Source organism: Lepidochelys olivacea (assembly GCF_965140295.1).
Source record: "Lepidochelys olivacea isolate rLepOli2 genome assembly, chromosome: 3".
NCBI classification, from domain to species: Eukaryota; Metazoa; Chordata; order Testudines; family Cheloniidae; genus Lepidochelys; species Lepidochelys olivacea.
The window spans coordinates 117,806,521-117,834,300 of NC_140413.1; the positions used below are offsets into that span (position 1 = coordinate 117,806,521).

The 27,780-nt window shown below is 41.6% G+C and overlaps 1 long non-coding RNA gene across 2 annotated transcripts in view; it reads right to left on the minus strand.

Annotated features, from left to right (window-relative positions):
* The window catches only part of LOC311519023, a 182,070-nt gene that overhangs the window by 151,694 nt on the left and 2,596 nt on the right, over positions 1 to 27,780 (minus strand). Inside the window, exons 2-3 of one of the 2 annotated variants that reach the window (XR_014711182.1) lie at positions 26,157 to 26,244; positions 16,577 to 18,034 (exon numbers count right to left, since the gene is read on the minus strand). This is a non-coding gene — a long non-coding RNA (uncharacterized lncRNA). Of the gene's footprint in view, positions 1 to 16,576; positions 18,035 to 26,156; positions 26,245 to 27,780 lie in introns of those variants that run through there. The other variant, XR_014711181.1, reaches the window with a different exon arrangement.

The window sequence follows — 27,780 nt, forward strand, 5'->3', positions numbered from 1 at the left end:
CAAAAAAAAATTAAGGATTTTTTTCCAAATGTGAAAATTTATGATTTTTCAAATTCTTATATGACTAGTGTTTGGTTTAATCACCCCTGCCCCAAGTGCCTACAACTACCCTCTGACCCCACGCCCACTCCTACCCTTACCCCACCTCCTCATGCAGTTCTCCTCTAAAAAGAGAATGACAGTGGAGCTAATTACAAACATATTAAGTTCAGTTTTGGCATGGTAAGAGACAAAATTGGACTTCTGATAGAAAACTATATGCAACTTTAACTGCCTCTCCAAAGGCATAAATTATGAATGTGAAAATGCGTCTCCACTACAAAAACTACTTATTGTGGCAGTACAGAATAGTATTCTAAAGCAACTGGGATGCTGGGTGTTTTCATTTGTATGTCAGCCAGGATATTCTTCCAGCTAACAATTGTCTCATAATGGTGCGTGTATCTGAGTTCTGGGAATAAAACTGAAAGGTTTGAACATGTTTCTAGCTTCTACTCTGTGCATTTTTTAATCCTAGACTATGCAAAATTATATACATTTATAGTCATGATAACTTCTGTTGTAACTGGCTTTTCCATCTGCCAAAAACATTAAAATAGATGCTGTTAATCTCACACAAATCAGAGCCAAAATTTTAAAACCAAACCCTGGCTTCTTTCCAGGAACATCTATTTAAGTCCAAAGCTGATACTGGAATTAAGAGTAACATCAGATCAACCAGTCATGGGTCAACAATAAATATTGAGTGGTTATATACAGTGAATGACACCACCAACAAAAAGCTGCAATATTATCTATGGTGGGGGGAAAAGGGAGATGAACTGCTCTGTAAAAGGTTTTTGCAAAAGTGCTAAATCTCTGAACACTGTTAAACTCCTGCCTTAATTACACTAACTACTTGCAATAACAGTGTGCATGAAAAGAAATACTTTTGGAAATACTGTAAGTATAGCTAGAGTTTAATGTCTTTCAGACAAGCGATGGCTAAATGTAATATGTACCTGATTAGTTCTCTTATCATTTGTAATTGAGGGTGGATTTCTGACAAATCAGAGGAAATAAAATGGGACATGGGTCAAGGCTATTTTCAGACAGAGGAAGAGCGGTTTCACATCTCTAGCTGATTCCAACACCTTCATCCTGTATTTAGTAGGGTTTTTAAAGAAAGATAAGAAGAACTGGGAAACAGATGAAAGGATACACTTCAATGGCAGCAAGAGCAGTTCCATTGTCAGGACTTCATTTCTTATTATGATTTATCATTACTATTTTATTTATTATGCTGTCTTACATGTGAAACAGCAAGAGTGTGCTTGGCTCTCTACAAGTCACTATTGCCTTGATCTTGCAAAGTGCTGAACTCTCTAGCCCAATCCAGCGCAGCACTTAAGCATGAGCTTAACTTTCAGCTCTTGAATTGTCCCATTGGCTTAGTGGGACTATTTACATGCTCTACTTTAAGCACATGCTTGGATAACGCTAGCAAGAGCAGTGCTTTGCAGGCTCCAATTCAGCAGACCAGTCCTACTCAGCAAAGCTCTTAAGAACACGTGTGCTTCAAGTGAAGCATGTGCTTAAATACTGTTTCTCAAATGGGGCCAAAATGAAGTTACTCTCTGGTCTGAAGAGCTTATGTGCTAAAAGATAGAGGAGACAAGACATTCTGGGAAACCCAAAGGAGAAGGAAACTTGTAATTTTTGTTTATTTGTTTGATTATTGTTGGTTTACTTTTGAATATAATGGGGAAAGCAATCTTTAAGGCTGGACTTAGATACAGAGAGTGTGGTGAATTGGTATGGAAAAGGCATTCCATGCAGAAGAGCAATGTGGTAAAAAGCATAATATAGAGTGAGAGAAGGAGACAAATGGGACATTGAGACAGGTCCCATTGACAGCATGTAGCTGGTAAGAGAACATGATTAGATGAGATAAGAGATGTAGGTTGGAGTAGACTCACTTAGAGCCCTAAAGCAAAGAAGAGAAATTTAAATTTGATATGGTGGGCTACTAGAGGAGATAGACAACTCTCACATGCAGAACTGGGGACAGAATATTGAAAGAATAAAGAATTTAGGAAAAGGTTAAGAATGTGAGTTCAGGACACGGTGACCAAGATTGATGCAGGTTGCTTGGGAATTGATGCAGCCCACAGGGACTCTCCAAACATCATCCCCTAAAATCCACCATCCAACCCCAAGAAATATTGCACCTGGTTCCTGAAACCTCTAAGATACCCTTTAGCTCTGCATTTCCTCTCTGAATCTTAAAGCACTGAAAAAATAGAGCTCTGCTTCCACGCCTTCTGCAAACCAAACAGTGCCTCTGCCTGACGGAACACAGCCGACGGTGATACTACAACAGGTGTCTGCAGATAGTGTTGAAGGTAAACCTGCAGTTTCGACCCCACAAGCCACCGTGACTGAGACTCAGAGTGCACTGTAAGCTCTACCCAGACAGATGAGTGAAACAGAATGCAGAATTTCTGAAGTGGGAGATAATTTCAAAGAGAACAAATTACTGCTTATGAAGAACTGTAATGATACCAAATACAGATGCCTACCTCATTGATATGGCTGACCTTGCAGCGAACAATGACTAGCATTTCATGGAAAGGGAATGCCTGAAAAATGCAAAGCAATTTGGGCGGACTTTTTAGAGGTCTAAGATATGTCACTTTCCCTCCCTCCCTTTATTCTAACTCTCTTATTTACTTTATGCATTATGATGATTCTGATATATTTGTTGTTAATGGAAAAATTTATAAAAAATTTAAATAAACAAAGAACATGAGTTGAATGGTAAACAGTATTAATATCAGCTACTGTGCATTTCCTATTGAGGAAATTATGGAAACAGGCAGTCGTCTTTTCAAATAAGAAATAGTTTGCTTTGTTTGTTGATGTGGTAGGGGAAAAGTACTGATTCTCGCTTGATCCTTCAAAACCTCACTTGTGCAAGTTGTCCCAAGGAACTTAAATGTCATGAATGAATCTCAGTGGGCTCAATGTCATAATGTAATGAATAACGGCTTGCTTTATCAGGCCCTTTTCTGAGATCTTACAGGGTTGGAAAAATATATTTGGCGGAAATTATATGTAATGAGGGAAAAGAGAGAAATTCTGCCTTCAGAAAAATTATTAATTTACATTATCATAGCACCCAGAAGCCCCATCATGGATCAGGACCCTATTATGCAAGATGCTGTACAAACAACAAAATGAGAGTCACTGCCTCCAAAGAGTTATATGTCATTAAGACCTGGTAGATAAGGTCCCATGGGATGAAAATCTAAGGGAAAAAGGAGTTCAGGAGAGCAGGCATTTTTTTCAAAGAGACAATATTAAAGGTTCAACCGCAAACTATTCTGATGGGAAGAAAAGATAGTCCTATTGGCCTCTTGCTATTCTCTTGCTATCAGGAGCTCTTTAATGACCTGAAAATCAAAACATGTTTCTGTTTGTAGAATTCCTGACAAATTGCTGTCAAGGTTCCCCCCCCACTCTGAACTCTAGGGTACAGATGTGGGGACCTGCATGAAAAACCTCCTAAGCTTATCTTTACCAGCTTAGGTCAAAACTTCCCCAAGGTACAAAATATTCCACCCGTCGTCCTTGGATTGGCCGCTACCACCACCAAACTAATACTGGTTACTGGGGAAGAGCTGTTTGGACGCGTCTTTCCCCCCAAAATACTTCCCAAAACCTTGCACCCCACTTCCTGGACAAGGTTTGGTAAAAAGCCTCACCAATTTGCCTAGGTGACTACAGACCCAGACCCTTGGATCTTAAGAACAATGAACAATCCTCCCAACACTTGCACCCCCCCTTTCCTGGGAAATGTTGGATAAAAAGCCTCACCAATTTGCATAGGTGACCACAGACCCAAACCCTTGGATCTGAGAACAATGAAAAAGCATTCAGTTTCTTACAAGAAGACTTTTAATAAAAATAGAAGTAAATAGAAATAAAGAAATCCCCCCTGTAAAATCAGGATGGTAGATATCTTACCAGGTAATTAGATTCAAAAACACAGAGAACCCCTCTAGGCAAAACCTTAAGTTACAAAAAAGATACACAGACAGAAATAGTTATTCTATTCAGCACAATTCTTTTCTCAGCCATTTAAAGAAATCATAATCTAACACATGCCTAGCTAGATTACTTACTAAAAGTTCTAAGACTCCATTCCTGGTCTACCCCCAGCAGAAACCCCAGCATATAGACACACAGACCCTTTGTTTCTCTCCCTCCTCCCAGCTTTTGAAAGTATCTTGTCTCCTCATTGGTCATTTTGGTCAGGTGCCAGCGAGGTTACCTTTAGCTTCTTAACCCTTTACAGGTGAGAGGAGCTTTCCCCTGGCCAGGAGGGATTTCAAAGGGGTTTACCCTTCCCTTTATATTTATGACAATTGCTTTGCTAAGGATGACTGCAAAAGAGTAGTACAAACACGAAGGGACAAAATCAGAAAGGCTAAGGCACAAAATAAGTTACACCTAGTGAGGGACATAAAGGCAGGGCCGGCTATAGGTTTTTTGCCACCCCAAGTAAAAAATTTGCCACCCCTAACTCAGGTTGGTCTGGGGCTTGCAGGCAGCGCTGGAAGCGGAGGGAGTGACGTCACCTTCTCCCAGGGCCTGCAGGGGCTTTCCCCTCTTCCCTGCCCAGCCGCGCAGTGAAGCCCCAATATAAGGGGTGGCACAAGGCAGTGCAGCAGCCAGTGCACAGATGAGGTGGTGCAGCCCCGGCTCCCCAGCAGGACTCGTCCTCTCCTCCCCAGGTAGCGGCTGGACCCTGGCAGCTCAGCATCCCAGGGCTGGAGCTTCCCCTTCCCACTGCAGCCAGGGGTGCGGCGCCCTCGCCCCCTCTAAGTGACACAGCTCCAAGAGCGCAACTGCCCTGGAAAAAAAAGGCTGGCCGGAATGCCGCCCCTGGAAATGTGCAGCCCCAAGCACGTGCTTGCTTTGCTGGTGCCTAAAGTCGGTCCTGCATAAAGGCAATAAAAAAAGGTTCTGTAAATACATTAGGAGAAAGATGAAGGAAATTGTTGGTCTTTTTTCCAGTACCAAATATAGGGTGACTGGTGTATAATTCTCTGGGTCCTCTTGGTTCCCCTTTTTAAAGATAAGTACTATGTTTGTCCTTCATGAGTTCTCTAGTTCTCAGGGATCTCACCTGTTCTCCATGAGTTGTCAAAGATAATTGCTTCAGCTAGTCGCTTAATTATCATAGGGAGAATTTCATCAGGCCCTACCAACATGAATACCTCAAAATTTATTTAAATATTCTTTAACCTGTTCTATCCCTATTTTGGCTTGAGTTCATTCCCCCTTGTTGTTAATGTTAGTTGTTAAAATTAACAAAAAGGAGAAAGGAACCATGAGGATCTGGGGAATTACAGACCAGTCATCCTAAATTCTATACCTGGAAAGATAATGGAAGAAATTCTTAAGCTATCAATTTGTAAGCACCTAGAGTATAACAGGGTGATAAGTAATGGAAACATGGATTTGTGAAGAACAAATCATGCCAAACCAGCCTCATTTTCTTCTTTGAGAGGTTTACTGGCCTAGTAGATAAGAGGAAAGCTGTTGACATGCTGTATCTTTATTTTAGTAAGGCTTGTGACACAGTCTCACATGACACTCTCATAAGAAGACAAAGGAAATGTAGTCTAGATGAAATTACTAGCAGGTGGGTACAAAACTGGTTGAAAGAACATACTCATAGGACGGCAACTTATCTAATGGTATCCCACAAGAGTCTGTCTGGGGTTTAGTACCATTATGTATTTTCATTAGTGACTTAGATAAAGGAGTGGAGAGTGCGCTTGTAGCTCAGTGGTTTGAGCATTGGCCTGCTAAACCCAGGGTTGTGAGTTCAATCCTTGAGGGGGCCATTTGGGATCTGGGGCAAAAATTGGGGATTGGTCCTGCTTTGAGCAGGGGGTTGGACTAGATGACCTCCTGAGGTCCCTCCCAACCCCGGGATTCTATGATTCTATGATTTGCAGATGATCCTGAGCTGGGAGGGGTTGCTACCACTCTGAAGGACAGGATTAGAATTCAAATTGACAAATTGGAAAAATGATCTGAATTCAACAAGATGAAATTTAATAAAGACCAGTGCAAAGTACTACACTTAGGAAGAAAATAATCAAATACAAAATGGGGAATAACTGAATAGGCAGTAGTACTGCTGAAAAAGATCTGGAAGTTATAGGGGATCACAAATTGAATGAGAGTCAATAATGTGATGCAGTTGCGAAAAAGGCTAAAGTCATTCTGGTGTGCATTAACAGGAGTGCCATATGTAAAACACTCTATCCAGCATAGGTGAGGCCTCAGCTGGCGTGCCACACTTTAAGAAAGCTGTGGACAAATTGGAGAGAGAGTCCAGAGGAGTGCAACAAAAATAATATAAAGTTTAGAAAACCTGACCTATAAAAAAAGGTTTAAAAAAACTGAGCATGTTTAGTCTTGAGAAAAGATTGAGGGGAACCTGATAAAAGTCTTGAAATATATTAAGAGCTGTTATAAAGAAGATGATGATCAATTGTTCTCCATGTCCACTAAAGGCAGGACAAGGAGTAATGGGCTTAATCTGCAGCAAGGGAGATTTAGGTTAAATATTAGGAAAAACTTTCTAACTATAAAGATAGTTGAGCATAGGAACAGGCTTCCAAGGGCGGTTGTGGAATCCCCATCATTGGAGGTTTTTAACAACTGGTTAGACAAACACGTATCCATGATGATCTAGGATTTGGGCCTTCTTCAGTGCAGGGGGCTGGATGGTACGATCTCTCAAGGTTCTTCCAGCCCTACAGTTCTATGAAAAAATAATGTTATGCTGGGTGCATCTTTACAGTAAAGATCCTTTTGAACTACACACGAGCCTATGCAAAAAGAAAAGGAGTACTTGTGGCACCTTAGAGACTAACAAATTTATTTGATGCTCAGATAAATTTGTTAGTCTCTAAGGTGCCACAAGTACTCCTTTTCTTTTTGCGAATACAGACTAACATGGCTGCTACTCTGACACAAGCCTATACTCTTCTAAAATACATTTTATAATGATAAATTAAATCCTACTTTTCCAAATAAGCTTCATGTTATAGCCAGAAGCACACAATTCTCTCTCTCTCTCCCCAAAACCGTCAAAATCTGGCTACAATGTGACAATGCTTCACTGACACAAATGAAACCTCAATCATTCCACTATACAAACATCTGTTTGACAGAAAGATAGATATAATCTTGTTAGTTTGAAATAGCAGAAATTAGCTCATTTAAAGAGAAAATGATTACAAAAATCAATAGCTGCTGCTTTGAAAAATAAGTGTTTTGTACTATCTAGTAGTAGAAAACTATTATCTTCTGACATTTTCTATCCCTTTAATGATGTTTCATAAATACACAGAAACAAAAGATCAGGACTATTACAGTAAGTATGTATGTATATATCTATCGAACAACACTGGATAATACAACATTTATGTTAATGTCTTTATGTTTTCTGGATTTTTCCAGGAAGACATTTTTTAGGAAGAAAAATTATGTAAACATAGACCTAAGCTCTGGCATGCGCTAGGTGTGTGCGCTAGAAGAGGCACCGGCTACAATGGTCATTTTATGCTCCACTGAAGCAGTGTTAGGCTGGGTGTTTTGTGCACGCTAATATACCTAGCAGTGCTCTCTTAGTGCACAGGGAACATGAGCAGACATGCAGCTGGAGGTATGGCCCAGGGCCTGGCCCCTCTGCACACCTGGCAGTGCCTGGAAGCAGAAACTAAGTGTAATGCACAATTATTTTTTTGGACATTTCTCAACAAGTGCCGCTGAGTGTGCTGCTCCCTGGCAGGCAGAATGACTCATGACGCTTTCACGCAGCTAATCCAGCTCCTCTATATCGCTTTCCCACTCACTGTGCCTCTGGCAACAAAAGCCAGAATCTAAGGGAAAAAAAAGTTGTTAGACTGTTACAAGACAGAATTATAATGAAGACATGAGTAGATTATAGAAATAATTAAAGGGAGATGATATTATGGGCCAGATCCCCAGTAGCTGTAAAGAAGCATGCCTTCAATGACAACAATGGAGCTAGGTCAATTTTCACCCATGGAAGATCTGACACTATGTAGAGTTTACAACACCAAGTGAGATAATGGGGAATGAATATGGATGTGTGTGTAAGAAATCCCAGTGGATCATAACTCAAGGTTCATGGTCCCAACAGCAGAAACTCCACCTAGAGGCACCCTGAACCCAGCTAGCATAATACCACAAGTGTAGGTGTGCCTGGAGGAGTGGGGGAAGGTTTCTGAAAAGAGCTATAGGCAGAGGATAGGGTAGAGTATGTGCTGATCAAGACGGTATGATCTAGCGGATAGAGCACTACGCAAGGAGTAAGAAAACTTAGGCCATGTCTACACTAGAGAGCTTACAGCAGCATTGCTGTACCAATGGGAGAGCTCTCCCATCAGCATAATTAAACCACCCCCAACAAGCAGCGATAGCTACATTGGCAAGAGAAGCTCTCCCACTGACATAGCGCTGTCCATACCGTTGCTTATGTCGGTGTAACTTATGTCGCTTAGGAGGGTGGTTTTTTTCACACCCCTGAGCGACATAAGTTATACCAACAAAAGTGATAGTGTAGACATAGCCTTAGGGCTTGTCTACAAAAACAATTAGTTTGTGGCCAGCTGGGGTGTGAATCTACCCTGCACTAGCCTGCCACAGACCAGCGGTCCATGTAGACTCCGCTGACATGCATTAACAGTTTGTTCATGCATTTTGATCTGGTTCTCTTTGAAACAACTAGATTAAAATGCATTAACAGTTTGTTAATGTACATCAACAGAGTCCACATTGATAGCTGGTCTGTAGCACATTAGTATAGGGTAGATTCAGACCCGGTGTGCCATGAACTAAATGTTCATGAAGACATACCTTGAGTGTGTATTCCCAGCTCTGCCATTCAACTGTTGTGTGACCCCAGGCAAATTACTTTGCTTTTCTGTTCCTCTGTTTCCTCTTTGGTGCAGTGGCTGTGTCTCACTGTATGATTGTACAGGACCTAGCACAAGGTGGCCCTGATTTTGGTGGAGTCTCATTGAAATCAGTTGTAATACTACAACAATAGCAGTAGTGTTAATCTCTGTTGGTGACACTTCTATGGTATCTCAACCACAAATGAAAGCTTCCCTCCCCACCAGAACCCATAGGCGAGGGAATGCCATTGCTGTCTCAATGAGTTGCAATTTGCTGCTCTCTGCAATAGTGGTGGTAAATTGTGCACCCCACTCCCACTCAATCTGCCTCTAGAAATATCTAGCTTTGTATCTGAGAATGAGAGACCCTGACTGCTGTTGCATCTTCTGTATTATATACTTGTCTGAGCATTTGCTTAGATTTCTATTTTGTGCTTGTGCTTTGCTCATGAACTCTAGTTGATGGTGCAATGCTCTGGAAGGGTGCTTGTACTAAGGGAGGTCTATAAAATGAAGTGACTGACTAATTGAATGAGTTATTGGTAATAATAATGAGTCATTGGGTGCTTTTTTCACCTCTTTCTCAAACCGGCTTCTCCAAACCAGAGAAAACCCTTATATATCAAAGAGTGCAACCCTACTTCAAGATTTCCAACTGCACAAATCAGTCACTAACGCAGCAATAACACTTCAGGTTCCCCCCAGTCTACCCTTCCACAATCAGCCACATCAAAGGGCAAACTTTTGTCTGCTGGTAGTGACCTGAGATCTCAAATCCCTTTTCTAATTATTGTGTCTGTTCTTCCTGACCTAAGAAGCATTGCAGGGAACTGGCAGACAGATTCTCAAGTCAAGCAGAATCTACAAGTTGGCTGCCAGCTGTTAGAATCGCAGTGCCAGCTTTTTAGCCTTTGTTTCCTTTGCATTAGGATTGGTGTTGACCTTTTAGGTTTTTGCAAATTTCAAGACTGAGAATTCTTAACCCGTATTAGTCATGTGTGAGTAAATTGTCTGAATAATGAATATCTCCATGTCAAACAGTGATGGTTTTCAATTAGCAAAAGAAATCCTTAACCTCTTCAAATTGGTTTTGATTAGTGCTACTGCACAACTTCACGTGGTATTGTAACCAAAGAGAATGCTTTTGCCAAGAGTAACTTTATGAAATGGTATATACACGTATGAAAAATTCTGCATATGATATGGAATAATAATGCTGTGCATTTCCACATCAACTGTCATCTGAGGAGCACAAAGCACTTTACAAATATTAATTAAACTACATAACATCCTTAGAAGGTAGATAAAGGATACACAGAGATCCCTAAACCACCATTTAAATGCAGCCACCTCTGGGGTGGAACAAGGCTACTGCTTGACAGCACACAACAGCTTTAGTCCATGAAATGAAGAACAACGTATCCAGTTGAAACCATGTGTGAGTGTGTGGAATATAATTACCTGTTTTGTGGTAGCAATAGTTTGTAGAGGCCTCAAACAGGACACCAGAGTTAACAATCTTATTTTTACATATGAGACCATGGAATCATTAATGACCATAAGTGCTTATCAGAAAGGCTCCATCTCCAGCAGCAGTGCCCTCTAAAATTGGGGTATTGGATTGGCATGAACTCTGATGGAAGAGGGTCAGCTACTGAAACGCCTACACCACTTATTGCAGAGCCATCACTGCTTCTTGGAGGCGTCACGTCTAAATACGGATTCAGCTCAACTCCTGACCTTGTGTGATCTAACAGGATCACAGCCCAAGGTGGCATGGCTACAGATAATATAGTGTAGAGAAAGTGTTTCCTGCTATCATTATTATTTGTTTGTATTGTAGTAGTGCACAGAGGCCCCCAATCAAAGGATCACAGCCCTTTGTGCTAGGCACTGTACACATATAACAAAAAGATAATACCTGTCTAAAAATTTTACAATCTAAATACATAAGATTACTCACTAGAAGCCTTCCCCAAGGTAAGAATAATGCATCTGATGCTGTTCTCACACACTGTAACTGCATTGCTTTCAACTGAGTTATTCTTTACTTACCCCAGCATAACTGAGCAGAATTAGGCCTTTCTGACTCAACCACATTAAATTTAGTCATGACAAAATGTGTTCCTTCATATTATATATGGTACATAAAGATGATGGCATCCGAGTACTGATTAATTACTGTTAGTCCAAGTCAGCTGCAAGTAGTAGCTTAGCAGAAGCAAGTATTCACTGGAGTAACACAAATGCTGCTAATCTCTCATTTCAATGACCACTCAGAGGCACTGAATTCATACAAAAAGAATTATAAAAAATAATCATGTGAATATGAGACCAGCCATGCTTTTTATCATTGCATCTCCTCCCCCTATATTCCCCATACTAGCTCTTTTACCCATCAGGCATAAATCCAGACACTTCGTGACTCTCTTAACTCTCTCAAGCAAAGACAAGTATCATACTCATGCACCAGAGGCCATAAACCTCCAGCAATCCCAGCTCAAAGAAGACCTAGACTACAAACATTTCATAATGAGCCAGAGGGAGTGGAAAACAGAGAAGAAGCCACTTTGGTAATACCGGTAGTTTCCTTCACATTTGAAAGGATGATTTTTAAAAACAATTAAAATTTTTATCATTTCTAGGGTTAATATACAAAAATAATGATCTTCCTCTCCTTGAAACTTCAGTATTCTTTAGGGAGCAAGGAACCTAATTATTTCTAATGGCTGCTAGCACCCAGATTACTTGACCTGCTAAGCAATAATATTCAGCTCCTGCATGGCTCTTCATGTTTTTATAGTCGCTTACAAACATTAATTGATCAAACTTCACCATGCTTTGTGATACAGAGGTTATTAAAGCTAGTCACATTTTTTTTTTCATTTGAAAAGTTTCATTTGAAACTTTTTTCAACTAAATGACTTTTTGGAAACATTTAAAAATGTTCCAGTTTCTTTTTTGTTTTTGTTTTTTAAAAGGGTTTTTGAAAGCAAAGGGGTTTGTTTCCCTTTCCCCATTTTTTCTTAACCCCTTGAAGGGTTAAAATCCATTGTTGATGTAATAACCTGGTATATGGATTTGTGTACAGGCTCAAAGTCCAGAGTTTGGTCAAGAGGTCAGAGGCCTAGCAAATAATGATTAGCTAAGAAAAAGCAGAATAACCAAAGATAACCTTGTTTTTGTTAAAATATGTCTGGTCAGCAAAACGCCAAATATTAGGGGCAATAATTGTGTCTTATTCAAAGTTGAAAATAGAATAAAGAAGCCCTGTTTTTGTTGTGTTAGTTTCTTCTGTAGGGAGATGTTCTTCCCACACATCCAACCTTGAGTTTATAAAAGGTTGGAACATGTCAGTATAAGATATGGCCTCCTCCCACCTCCCTTTCCCAGAAACCAATGCCTGCCTTAAAACACAAATAAGCAACTTAAAAAACAATCTTTATTGCCATATACTTTCACTGTTTCTTTGCTTTTACCCCTAAATATGTATCTATGAAACAATCAAAGGAGCTACTTCATTCCTATAAACCACAAATTAAATTCAACATATATTCTATTCTAATACATTTATTAAAGTACTAATTAAATACTAAATGTTAATTTATTACCATTAAAACAATGGGTGGAGACGTTATGTAACCTTTTGACCATTGGCTACTGTGTTATCATGTCTTGCAGCTAGACCTATCCGATGGTGTGGGACTGCCTACCCTGTCACTTCCCCCCCCCCCATGCAAAATCCATATATTCCATTGTAATTAATTAATTTTTTTAAGGTCCCACTTTGGCTGAATAAAAAGGTGGGGAAGGAGATAAAAGGGGGAAAAAACAAAACAAAAAAATTGAAAAATTTCCAGCTTTTCTTCTTTGTTGAAAAATCTGAAAATGTTTTAAATTTTCCAGGAAAAATTTTGTAATAAGAAAAAAGTTTCACAAAAGATACTTACAATTATTAATGAAGCCTAACAAGTATTATTATCCCCGTTACACAGGTGGGAAAACTAGAACATAGAGAGGTTAAATGACTTGCACAGGGTGAATTGCTACTATCTGCTTATAACACAAACCAGCCTTGTTTGCCCACCCTTGGAAACTCCCCCAAAACTATCAGCTGCTGGCAACAACAACCCCCAGGCTGGAATCCACAAGCTCTGCTCTTTCCCTCTGCAGGCTAGCAATTTGTACACCCCAGTCCTTAGGCCCCTAAGTGAGTCCCTGGGACAAAGCAAAGATAACAACCTGTGGCTAAATCTATGGAGATAGTTAGCCCCCAGGGTTCTGCTCTGGCACAGGTCCCTCCAACCTGTCAGTACATCCCACTTTGTTACACTCGAGTGCCAGTCCCTCAACTTCTGAACACCCACAATGCACACAGATTTGTTGCTTTCATGAAAGCCAGTTCACTAATTTTGCCTTAGTTTAACCTTAGCACACTTCACTTAGTCGTGTCTATAGTAAAAACAAAGACAAGTTTATTTGACAAAGCTTAAGACAAAGATTCAAATAGAAGTAAGTATAGGGATTAGAAACATGAAGAAAAAATGCAACAAGAAAAATATCAAATGCAATCTAGAGCCTATAATTATTAACAAGACCCTTTCCTGCCTAATCAGGTTTTTTTCTCACCCAATAGTCAGTCTGAACAGCACTTGTCCAGTCAAGATAGCTGGGATCCACTTTTCATGAGACTCTCATACTGGCTGAGTGTTACCTCTATAATAGATGCCATCTTGCACCCTTATTTTTTCTATTATGCAGTTCCCGGCCTTTTGTCTTTTTTCATACCCAGGGCATTTGGTTAACTTCACTTCCTGATGGTTCCCTATTAGAGATCTTTTTCCCGGGCTCTTTTGTGTTTTGGAAAGGTGCAAGCCTCCAACTTGTCAAGATTGTCAACATTTGGCTGGGCTGGGTCAAAAGATGCTAATTATTCTGACTTTTCCTTGAGTTAGCTCTCAGAACCACACTGCTCCAAGTGACCAGCTCAACTTTCAGCCGCTTTGGAATACATTAGTCTACATGTTACATAACTCTTAAAATATTTCATGTACATAAATCCTGCAATAGCCATGGTAACCAGCAAGTACTTATCTATTGGCAGGGGCCATACATGTCCCCCTTTGGTGAAATATTGTGAAGATGATGAACCCAGGGGAAACGTGGGCCATATCTAGGCAAGTCCCTGGGTATAGACTGTGTATCCCCCATCTGTGACCAACATGGGGTGCCTGGTTCACAGATAGCATGAAGAGAATAATGCACATTAGTGCCCTAAGTACCAGAGAAGAGTACACTCAGAATCGATGCACCCACTGATGTGCTGAATGAGCATCACAGATTTTTGAGTTCCATTGAAGTCCCTTGCCATATAGTGCAGGGAGAGATAGAGTACTTCATGTTCCTAAATTGTACACATTGTGCAAGGGCTCAAGTGCTTCCAGTGTTCAGTCCAATAGCTCCCACTAATGATTATGGACCAGACTATTCCTGGCTATAGTATGGGTGAGCTAAGGTGAGGCATCCCTTACACAAAGAAAAGAGCATTGGGAAAACCACTCCTCCTAGAGTTCCTGAGGGGTGTCAGTAACCCAAAGATGGATACATAAGGAGCAGAGCCATAATCTCTCTCTGTCTGTCTCTCTCACACACACAAACACCCTTCTTCAGCCCATGGAGCTAGCTGGTCATAGAGATGGAAGCACAATTCCAAAGAAAACTATGTGCACCGAAGAAGGAAATAGGAGATCTATGTGCCTGTCCTTGGTGCAAGGTAAGGCACAGAGACACATTTCAATGAGTTTGAATAGAGGTTACTATGCAATCTTGAGTGTTCTATAATACAGCAGGAATGAGTAGAAAAGGACAAGATCTGAAGGGAAAGTGATTTTTTCCTCATAAGATATAAAGCAAAGCTCAGGGGAGAGGTGGGCTGAGGTACCCCCACCTAAATGTCATATTATCTGTAAACGCGTAACTCTACAGGACGGAGGGAATGTGAAATAAAACGGCGGGGCGGGATACAATACTTTAGCAAATGGTAAATATAAACCTTGGGCCAGATTCAGCAGCACACGCCTGCTGTTTTGCATTTCTCTAATGATGCAAAAGCACCCATAAACCCAGTTTACCTGGCAGGTTAAGATGGGTTTACAGCTGTTTTGTATCAACTGGGATAGCAAAAAGCAGCCAAAGCATAGCAACAAATCTAGGCATTTGTCTTTTAGTGGTGGACTTATTTTCCCAAATGTACCTGCTCGCTATTATAAAATTAACGAGGTAAGATGTAAGAGAGAAAAAGTAGGGGGGGGAAGCAAAAATAAAATATCTTTGTGACTGAGAGTGTGGTTTGACCTTTAATTTTTAAATTTAAGATGTACTGAACTGTATTGTGTCCTCATAACCCATTTGATTGCACTTCAAACAAATGACACAAAATTTAGGTTTAATAGTCCTCACTAGTATCCAGACATATTGCTTTTGTTTTGATTGTACTAGTCTATGCTAGCAGCAAGAGTAGTCCCTCCCACAAGGCCTGGCTTAAACTTCTTCCCTCATGCTCACTAATAAGAGAGGCTTCTCTCCACTCCTCGCAGGGGTTAGGTCCTGGGTCCTTTATTTCAGCCTGGTGCCTCCATGCAAGGTGACTCCTCTCTGTGCCTGGGACACAAGAGGTGCTGTCCATTGGGAAAATAACTAATATCATCTCCCTATTCACCAGGAATATAACCCAGCACATGGATAACAAAACACAATACCCCACCAATTAAATGCCACACTCAGATTAGAACAATATAACACAGGGGACTTGACTGGAGACAGGAAACAAAGGCTCTAGGCAAAGAAAGGATTAAGATGAACTAAAATACTAGATCAACAATATAACAAATTCCCCTTCTCCCTACATTCCCCACTGCACATATACCCCCATTCCCTGCCTACCACCTTTACAGGCAGATGGGGCACAGAGGATAAATCCTGTGATGAGTGCTGCAGCACTGTGAATGTTGGAGAGCTTGACAAAAAGAAAGGGCTTCCCTTATTGTGTCTTCACCCCTGGGACCGGTTTCTCTCCTGGATCCCTAATCTGGAGTCATGTGGAGGTCTTGGCTGGCTCTAGGTAGTCAGTAGTGGATTGGTTCTCTGCCTCCCTGATTGCTGGTTTTTGAAGGGCTGGCACAACTTGACCACATACTAAATCCCACAATAATTCAAAGTCTCCTTTTGTGTGAGGAATGGGAGTTGACAGTTGCTCCTCTCTCTGCTCCATAGATTCATAGATTCCAAGGCCAGAAGGGACCATTGTAATCATCTAGTCTCACCTCCTGCATAACACAGGCAAGAGAATTTTGCAAAAATAGTTCATAGAGCAGATATTGTAGAAAACCATCCAATCTTGATTTTAAAATTGCCAATAGTGGAGAATCCACCATGACCCTTGTTAAAGTGTTCCAATGGTTAATTACTCTCACTGTTAAAAAATGTTTGTCTTATTTCCAGTCTAAATTTGTCTAGCTTCAATTAATTTTATTATACAATTTTCTGCTAGATTAAAGAGTCCATAATTAGATATTTGTTCCCCATGTAGACTACAACCAAGTCATCCATTAACCTGCTTTTTGTTATGCTGAATAAATTGAACTCTTTCATGTTTTCTAATCCTTTAATCATTCCTGTGGATTTTCTCTGAATTCTCTCCAATTTATCAACATCCTTCTTGAATTGTAGGCACAAGAACTGGGCACAGTATTCCAGCAGCAGTCTCACCAGTGCCAAACAGAGGTAAAATAATACTTTTACTCCTACTCGAGATTCCCGTTTATGCATCCCAGAATTACATTAGCCCTTTTGGCCACAGCCTCCCAATGGGAGTTCATGTTCAGCTGATTATCCACCACAACCCCCAAATATTTTTCAGAGTCACCGCTTCCCAGAATAGAGTCCTCCATCCTATAAGTATGGACTGCTTCTTTGTTCCGAGATGTATACATTTATGCTAGCATATTAAAATGCATATTGTTTGCTTGTGCCCAGTTTACCAAGTGATACATATCATTCTGAATCAGTGACCTGTACTCTTTATTATTTACCACTCCCCCAATTTTTTATGCTTTCTGCTAACTTTGTCAGTGACGATTTCATGTTTTCTTCCAGATCATTGACAAAAATGTTAAATGGCATATGGCCAAGAACCCTTGAGGTTCAGAGAGGTGACCAGTTCTTCTTTATTTGTTAAGATAAAGTATTCCACTGGGGTGGCTGCAATGCTTTTTGAGTTAGGAAATTGTTGTCTATAATGTTTAGAAATGCCAATGATGTTTTAGTATTCCAAACTCAAACAGCCTGAAACTGAAATCTGAATGAGTCCCTTTGTCTCTGAGACAGCCTGAATTCGCCCATCCCCACCCCCTTAGACTGAGCAGCCCTCACTTCTCATTGGCCTAGCAAATTGCCTATATAAATCACTCCATCCAGTGCTCCCCGCTGGCTTTGGTAGGCCTTTCCAGTCTATTCTGTCCCCACCCAAGATCCTAAGCAGTCTGGGAGATGGTATGTGGAGGCTATAGAGCCACTGTTGCTGTAGTCCAAAGGGTAGCATCTCGGAGGCTAAGTTCAGTGTTCCGGGAGCTAGAAAATTCCCGTCTACACTCCAAGCACTACAGTGACACAGCTGCACCAATACCACTTTAGTGTAGACACTAGCTACAGCAACAGAAGGGGGTTTTCCATTGCTGTAGTAAATCCACCCCCTTGAGATGCAGTAGCTATCCTTCCATCAACCTAGCTGCAATTACAAGGGGTGGGTGTGGCTAGGTTGACTTAACTACATTGCATTCGATGCAACATTTTTCCACAGCTTTGATCAAGGTCGCAAGGCCTATTTCACTTTCAGGCATAGACCTGGTCTCCAGAGGCAGTTACAGAAGTATGAAATGAGAGTCTTCAGAAAATTCCCTCTGGAAGGCATATTTAAACAGTAGACCACTCCTTGTGTTTTATTTTGTCTTTAGCATCTTCTCCTTCCTCCATCGTCTGGCCTCCCTCTGTAAAATGCAAGCAAAATGGACAAGCACAGAAAATCGGAAGTCTTCCAAATTCATTTGGTCAAAAGCAAGGCACATTGCCTCCAGTAAGGACTCTCGGTCATTCTCTCTCTCTCTCTCTCTCGCACACACACTCTACAATGAGACACTGAGTTTGCATTCTCAGTATTTATTTTAATGGCAGGCAAATCAAGTAGAAAACAATGATTACAGTCACGAGATGGCCAAGTCCAATAAAGAACCTTCTCTTGTACTAATTGACCTAAATATTTATCTACTAGACTAAAGGAAATTCAACTTGACAACACAGATCACTCTGGAATGATGAGAAACAAGTCCATGTAATGCATATGCTTAATTGCACCCACTTGTCCTTATTATTGCTACCTGCTGCAGCTATTATTATGGATCACTGCTTTTTCAGTCTATTAGAACTTCTGAAATTATTCCCATAAACTAACACAGGTCCTGATAAATGCGGTGAACTGTACTTCATCTACATCTGTACCAGACGATTGGAAGATAGCTAATGTAACCCCAAATTTTAAAAAAAGTCTCCAGAGGTGATCTTGGCAATTACAGATTTGCTTGGTACTAAAGTTAGATTTGCCAATTAGTTGAAACTGTGGTAAAGAACAGAATTATGACACATATGTTAACATAATAATTTGGGAATGAGCAAACACAGTTCTTGTAAAGGGAAATCATTCCTCACCAATCTATTAGAATTCTTTGAAGGTGTCAACAAGCACATGGACAAGGGTGATCAAATTAATACATAGTGTACTTGTCCTTTCAGAAAGCCTTTTACAAGGTCCCTCACCAAAGGCTCTTAAGCAAAGAGAAGGTCCTCTCATGGTTCAGTAACTAATCAAAAGACAGGAAGCAAAGGTTAGTAATAAATGGTCAGTTTTCACAGTGAAGAGAGGTAAATATCAGGGTACCCCCAAGGATCTGTACTGGGACCTGCGCTGTTCAACATATTCATTAATGATCTGGAAAAGGGTAAACAGTGAGGTGTCAAATTTTGCAGATGATACAAAATTATTCAAGATAGTTACAAAACTGGGTGACTCGGCAAGAAAATGGGAGATGAAATTCAATGTTGATAAATGAAAAGTTATGCACATTAGAAAACATAATCCCAACTATACATACAAAATGATAGGGTCCAAACTAGCTGTTACCACTCCCGAAAGGTCTTGGAGTCATCGTGCATAGTTTTCTGAAAACATTCACTCAAAGTGCAGAGGCAGTCAAAAAACTAGCAATGTTAGAAAATATCATAGTGCCACTATATAATACCATGGTACTCCCATCCCTTGAATAGTGAATGCAGTTCTGGTGGCCCCATCTCAAAAAATATATATTAGAACTTGAAAAAGTACAGAGAAGGGCAACAAAAATTATTAGGGGTATGAAACAGCTTCCATATAAAGGAGAGATAAAAAGATTGGGACTGTTCAGCTTAGAAAAGGACTAACTAAGGGTATGTCAACACTACCCACCGGATCAGTGGGCAGCAATCGACCCCCGAGCGCTCACTCATCGACTCCTGTACTCCAGTGCCGCAAGCAGAGTCGACGGGGGAGCGTAGTGAAGACACCGCAGTAAGTAGGTCTAAGTATATCGACTTCAGCTACGTTATTCAAGTAGCTGAAGTTGCGTAACTTAGATCGATCCCCTGCCCCAGTGTAGACCAAGGCTTAGTGAGGGATATTATAGAGATCTAAAAAGAAAAGGAGTACTTGTGGCACCTTAGAGACTAACCAATTTATTTGAGCATGAGCTTTCGTGAGCTACAGCTCACTTCATCGGATGCACACCGTGGAAACTGCAGAAGACATTATATACACACAGAGACCATGAAACAATACCTCCTCCCACCCCACTGTCCTGCTGGTAATAACTTATCTAAAGTGATCATCAAGTTGGGCCATTTCCAGCACAAATCCAGGTTTTCTCACCCTCCGCCGCCCCCCCACACAAACTCACTCTCCTGCTGGTAATAGCCCATCCAAAGTGACCACTCTCTTCACAATGTGTATGATAATCAAGGTGGGCCATTTCCTGCATAAATCCAGGTTCTCTCACTCCCTCACCCCCCTGCAAAAACCACACACACAAACTCACTCTCCTGCTGGTAATAGCTTATCCAAAGTGACCACTCTCCCTACAATGTGCATGATAATCAAGGTGGGCCATTTCCAGCACAAATCCAGGTTTTCTCACCCCCCCCCCCAAACACACACACACAAACTCACTCTCCTGCTGGACACACCCCTGGAACCCCGACCTGGGATATTCTATCTACTACCCAAGATCCATAAACCTGGAAATCCTGGGTGCCCCATCATCTCAGGCATTGGCACCCTGACAGCAGGATTGTCTGGCTATGTAGACTCCCTCCTCAGGCCCTACGCTACCAGCACTCCCAGCTACCTTCGAGACACCACTGACTTCCTAAGGAAACTTCAATCCACCGGTGATCTTCCTGATAACACCATCCTGGCCACTATGGATGTAGAAGCGCTCTACACCAACATTCCACACAAAGATGGACTACAAGCCGTCAAGAACACTATCCCCGATAATGTCACGGCTAACCTGGTGGCTGAACTTTGTGACTTTGTCCTCACCCATAACTATTTTACATTTGGGGACAATGTATACCTTCAGATCAGCGGCACTGCTATGGGTACCCGCATGGCCCCACAGTATACCAACATTTTTATGGCTGATTTAAAACAACGCTTCCTCAGCTCTCGTCCCCTAAAGCCCCTACTCTACTTGCGCTATATTGATGACATCTTCATCATCTGGACCCATGGAAAAGAAGCCCTTGAGGAATTCCACCATGATTTCAACAATTTCCATCCCACCATCAACCTCAGCCTGGTCCAGTCCACACAAGAGATCCACTTCCTGGACACTACAGTGCTAATAAACAATGGTCACATAAACACCACCCTATACCGGAAACCTACTGACCGCTATTCCTACCTACATGCCTCCAGTTTTCACCCTGACCACACCACACGATCCATCGTCTACAGCCAAGCTCTGCGATACAACCGCATTTGCTCCAACCCCTCAGACAGAGACAAACACCTACAAGATCTCTGTCAAGCTTTCTTACAACTACAATACCCACCTGCGGAAGTGAAGAAACAGATTGATAGAGCCAGAAGAGTTCCCAGAAATCACCTACTACAGGACAGGCCTAACAAAGAAAATAACAGAACGCCACTAGCCGTCACCTTCAGCCCCCAACTAAAACCCCTCCAACGCATTATTAAGGATCTACAACCTATCCTGAAGGATGACCCAACACTCTCACAAATCTTGGGAGAAAGGCCAGTCCTTGCCTACAGACAGCCCCGCAACCTGAAGCAAATACTCACCAACAACCACATACCACACAACAGAACCACTAACCCAGGAACCTATCCTTGCAACAAAGCCCGTTGCCAACTGCGCCCACATATCTATTCAGGGGACACCATCACAGGGCCTAATAACATCAGCCACACTATCAGAGGCTCGTTCACCTGCACATCCACCAATGTGATATATGCCATCATGTGCCAGCAATGCCCCTCTGCCATTTACATTGGTCAAACTGGACAGTCTCTACATAAAAGAATAAATGGACACAAATCAGATGTCAAGAATTATAACATTCATAAACCAGTCGGAGAACACTTCAATCTCTCTGATCACGCAATCACAGACCGCTATCTTACAACAAAAAAACTTCAAATCCAGACTCCAGCGAGAAACTGCTGAATTGGAATTCATTTGCAAATTGGATACTATGAATTTAGGCTTAAATAGAGACTGGGAGTGGCTAAGTCATTATGCAAGGTAGCCTATTTCCCCTTGTTTTTTCCTCCCCCGACGTTCTGGTTAAACTTGGATTTAAACTTGGAGAGTGGTCAGTTTGGATGAGCTATTGCCAGCAGGAGAGTGAGTTTGTGTGTGTGTGTTCCCCGGGGTGGGGGTGGGGGTGAGAAAGCCTGGATTTGCGCTGGAAATGGCCCACCTTGATTACCATGCACATTGTAGGGAGAGTGGTCACTTTGGATGAGCTATTACCAGCAGGAGAGTGAGTTTGTGTGTGTATGGGGGTGAGGGAGTGAGAGAACCTGGATTTATGCAGGAAATGGCCCACCTTGATTATCATACACATTGTGAAGAGAGTGGTCACTTTGGATGGGCTATTACCAGCAGGAGAGTGAGTTTGTGTGTGGGGGAGTGGAGGGTGAGAAAACCTGGATTTGTGCTGGAAATGGCCCAACTTGATGATCACTTTAGATAAGCTATTACCAGCAGGAGAGTGGGGTGGGAGGAGGTATTGTTTCATGGTCTCTGTGTGTATATAATGTCTTCTGAAGTTTCCATGGTATGCATCCGATGAAGTGAGCTGTAGCTCACGAAAGCTCATGCTCAAATAAATTGGTTAGTCTCTAAGGTGCCACAAGTACTCCTTTTCTTTTTGAGAATACAGACTAACATGGCTGTTACTCTGAAACCTATAGAGATCTATAAAATCATGAATGGTGTGGAGAAAGTGAATAAATAAGTATCAGAGGGGTAGCCGTGTTAGTCTGGATCTGTAAAAGCAGCAAAGAGTCCTGTGGCACCCTATAGACTAACAGATGTATTGAAGCATAAGCTTTCGTGGGTGCATACCCACTTCGTCGGATGCACGCATAAATAAGTGTTATTTACCCCTTCATATAAGACAAGAACCATGGGTCACCCACTGAAATTAACAGACATCAGGAATAAAAGAAACACAAGGAAGTATTCCTTCACACAACACACAGTCAACCTCATTGCCAAGGGATGCCAAAAGAATAACTGGGTTCAAAAAAGAATGAGATAAGTTCCTGGAGCATAGGTCCATCAATGGCTGTTAGCCAAGATGGTCAGAAATGCAACCCCATGCTCTGGGTGTCCCTAAATCTCTGACTGCCAGAAGCTGGGACTGGACACCAGGGGATGGATCAGTCAATAATTGCCCTGTTCTGTTCATTCCCTCTGAACCATCTAGCACTGATCACTGTTGGACAACAGGATACTGTGCTAGATGGACCATTGGTCAGACCCAGTATGACCATTCTTATGAATATGGAAGAAAGGTGAATTAAAATTACAAAGGGAGACATATTGAATTCTTTTACAGGGGCATCAGTCTATTGGTCCCTAACTGAACTTCCTGGGAGTATAATTTAGCTCTTCCTTGAAGAGAGAAGCATATGTTAATTGCATTGCTTCTAAATCCCCATTTCAGACTTTTTATTGATTGAATTCTGACTATAGCTGGATAAATAATGAAAATGTGTTCATAAAAGATTCCTTGATGAAATCCTGCCAACCTTCTCAATGAATATTAACAAGCTCAGGGGTTGACCCAGTGACCTGGGATCAATCCTGACACATGTAAGATAATGCAAAGCAATAATAGCAACGGGACTTAAATTATGCCTCTTTCTCTGACAGAAAAAACAAACTATCTTCTAAGAGATTTCTAAAACTACAACCCTTCTATGCTGTATACATTAAATAGAGGTCAATGATATTGAAGACTACTTATAGATAATAATAAGGTAATTAGTGTTTATTAAATCTTTCAGCTTTACACTGGGTTGGGCATAGTGAGAGTTATGGCACTCAAGAGAGCACAAAAGCTACTGACGGTGTTTGCTTCTGCAAAAGGCACAAGAAGCACTGATCATGCTCTACCATGCCTTTCTAAAGCACAGTCCTTCCCAGGACTCCCCACTGGGACAATGCAGTTCTACATTTCTCCCAGCAAGGCGCTTGTGACGCTTCCTGGGCATACCCAGGATTGTGAGGCATCTCACTATCAACCACCTGCCCTTAACATGAGGAAGCATTGTCCTTGCCTGCTATGGGTCAGTTCTCCAGCACCACCAGCCTCTGACAACGCTAGCACTGTCCTCCAAGCCACAGCCCTCACTTTCTCTTTACAAGTCAACAATAGGGACACCCCAACCCTTGAGCACTCTGAGCATCCCCATGTCTTCCCACTTATGACCAGCAATATGGCTCTTCTCAAATCTACAAACCAGGCCAGGCCTGCCTTCCTTCCTAGTGCTCAAGCAGGCTACAGACCTCTTACAATCCCTGGTGCAAGTCAGGCTCCTTGTTCTACACAGGAGAAGCCTGCCTGCTCTCCTTCATTGACAGTCCTCAATTGCTTGGCATTCCTCCTCTAAAGTTGGACACCCACAGCCTAAGTGTAGTGTGATGGGGCAAACTGAGCCAAGGGCTGCTTTTTAACCCCTTCCTATCTGGTGCAGGATTTGTCTACCCTGTCACAGGTGACGAATTTAAAGTTCCTGTATCCAGGCACATAAAATATTCCTTTAAAAAAAACCTTTTGATTAAAAATGCATCATGCTTGTTCTGAGTCTAGATGAAGATTTTGGGGTGAAAGTCTGAAAAAATTCTGTTTGGCCTTTTCTGTATCATGGACAAATACGTATTTTTCAGCATTTCCTCTGCACTCTGACAATTCAGAATGGCTTGTTTTTCTAAACTGAAAACTTTGCTCGCATGTAATCATCCGAGCAATTCGAAGAAAATTGATCTAGGTACACTGAGATTATGAACTGTAACTCTCCAGGCCCACACTATCCTTAACTTTCAAAGGCATGCCAAAGTGCAGTCTTCCAGATAAATGTACACAGCTATGTTTGTATTGCTGCACATTTATTTCCAGGCATCAACATTTCCTTCAGTGTTTGATCATTTCATCAATTCATACAAAATGTAAAATATATGCCATGAACATATGGGACTTGGCTTTCACACAGAACACCCTATGGATCAAATGCTGCTTTTTCCAGAAATTATGCTCTGACTTGGGCCAGATGGGCAGAGACAAACACTGCAGGAGAGACACTGAGGACACTGGCACTGTCCAAGGTGACTTATTCCTTGAAATAACTCAAGGACCCTTTTAAAGGTCATCCTAACTCATTCCTGCAAGAAATGCCTTAGGTGCCTAAGCCATCTAACTGCAGGGAGTTCCCATTCATGGATCGCTAAACAGACATAGGCACCTGCCTGCAGCCCAGATTTACACACTGGTATCTGAGCAGGGGCAGAGCTTATGGCCCCACACTCTGGTTGGCATCTCCCAGTGGCTAAGTTAGAGGACTTCCCCAACTAGCATGCTGGCTTTTGTTGGGTAGCATTCTTAGGCACCTATCTCTCCCCATTCAACATAGAGGGAGTTTAGGTGCCTAACTCAGCTTTGTGTATCACAGTATTGTTCCTGGATTTTCTAGGTGCTGTGACATTCAACACTGCAATGCCTAAGTACCTTTGTGTATCCCACCCCCTCTGCCTCAGTTCCCCATCCTATGGCTAGTGTTATGTTGGAGGTCACATCATAATGGTCCCTTCTGATCTTATAATCTATTAAATCAATTAACCTATTTATTTGTAAATTCTTAGGAATATTCATTCTGTACATTTGGGGTGGATACACTATATTATTTGTACATAATAAAGAGATACGGGGCCCTCATTGTCCACCCCCTTTGACTTTATATAGTTATTTACACCTGTGTATTTTGTTCTGGTAGCATTTTACACTCACTTTAAACAGGTGTAAATTACAATGTGCAAAGCATTGGAGATTCCAACACACCAGGTGAAACCCTGGTCCATTTGAGTAGTGGGGCCAGGAGTTCACCTACTATTCCTGTTTTAAGTGGAAATATCACAAGTACCCCCAAAATCTGAGGGGTTCAGAATTACATTGTCCAAAGGTTCTCAGGGATGTGCAAGCTAAAAGCGATGCCTCTACCTCCTGTGTGTGCCAGCTAGCCCTTCTCACCTGACTCAGCAACTTTGCAAGTGTATACTCAGCAGAACTTTGATTATCATGCCCTCAATTATCCTAAATCCCCTGTTATCAAAAAGAGGGTCACATGCATTAATCATATTAAAAATCCACTTAATTAACTGAAACCTTGATTATTCAGATTTATTCAGTGTCTCCCATGCCGCTTCAGTAATGAAGTTTGTACTGCGTTTGTAAAATGCTATGTTTAACCAGTGTTCTTTTTCTTTCACTTACCTCTGAAATTTTGCTTAATGAGTCTTGTTCTTAATGGGACTAATCCCTGGGGCTTCTTGACAGTCTTCAGTGCAGTCAAGGTTTTCACCTGTCAAAAGATTAATTTCATTTAACGTGCTATTTTTTCTGTGTCATGTAACAGAGATTATTATGTACCACCACCTTTATCTAGGCATCAATAACTCATTTTAAAATGTCAAAGGTCTTCCTAATGACCAGTCTGATGAGTCATTGAGCTTCATTAAAATCAAAGACCAAAACAGGCAACAGGTGGTTGTGATAATTAAGGAGTGAGAAGGGATGTGAACAGGCTCTCCTAGCTGCATTAGCTTCTCCCCTACACCTTATTCTGAGAAGGGGCCTAGGCAATGGCACATCAGACAGATTAATGACCACCTGGCTCCAGTCCTGACTTAAGCTGTCAGATGGCTTTGATGAGGGCTGAGGGAGCAAAAGGAGGGGCTGCTCCACTGCATGCATGCTCCAAGATCCATTGCATTGAGAGTGGCTTAGTTTCAAGGCCTTCTCATTTACTCATTCCGCATGCCAGAAAGTCCCTCTTCTCATGAGGGAGAATGAGACATCAACTCTGAAAGGAAAAAAACTCAAAGTTGTTGCTATACTTTCCCCCCTCCTGTAGATTTTCACACTGAAGAGGAATGTTCCTATTCTAAAGCACCATTTAAAAATATTATTCTAACTGGCTATGCCCAATCCACACAGACCATGGGGCTTTTGAAAATAATCACCTGGGTGTAGAAAAGTGCATGCTGGTAATCACCAGTTTGCACACACAGCAGGTTCTTTGACCTTTCCCCTCCATTTCCCTTACAACTCCAATACCCCCTGATGATACGTCACTTTTGAAAAAGGAAGAATAATCCCCCTTATCCAGATTTATATATCTCAAATAATTATTTTCCAACTGTGAAGTCCTATAGCTTCTCTTCCCCTTCTCCTCCCACTGCCAATGAACCGAGGTACTTCATCAGAATTTGCTGCTCCCTCCTATGGTAACCACTTTAACCTCCACTAGGAATGCAAATAGAGCACCTGCATGGGACACATTGTTCTTGGTATGGAGTGAAAATAACTCCCAACCCCCAAAATGGATGCTACTCAGCCATCTTGCCTTTCCTGGATGTACAGTGGCTAGTCTTTGGAGCCTTACACCAGGGGCACCATTTCAGATTTTGGGGGGCAACTTTAACCATGATTCCAGGGGCTACTTAGGCACCTGAAAACTGTAGGGTTGTTATTTTTTAAATAATAACTTAGAAATTAGCTCATAGGAGCACTGTATCTAATTCCTATATAAAAAAAACAGAATTAAATAAATATTAGACCCACTCAGCTCTAATACTAACATGTTCTCACATCTTGGGACAAGTCACTTAAGGAATGCTGGTTAGGTTTAAAATTTTAATGTATTGTGACAAAGTTCCTCTTCTGCCTTGGTGGGTCCCGCGCTTATTGGCGAATTTGCTCGCCTCAGAGGTTCACGGCAGCCCTCAATTTGGCCACTTTCGTGGCTCAAATCTGCCGTTCACTCAGTTCGCCTCATCACTGGCCAGCATGGGGAAAAGGAAGAAGAACAATTCCCACAGTCTCTGCTGATCCACCT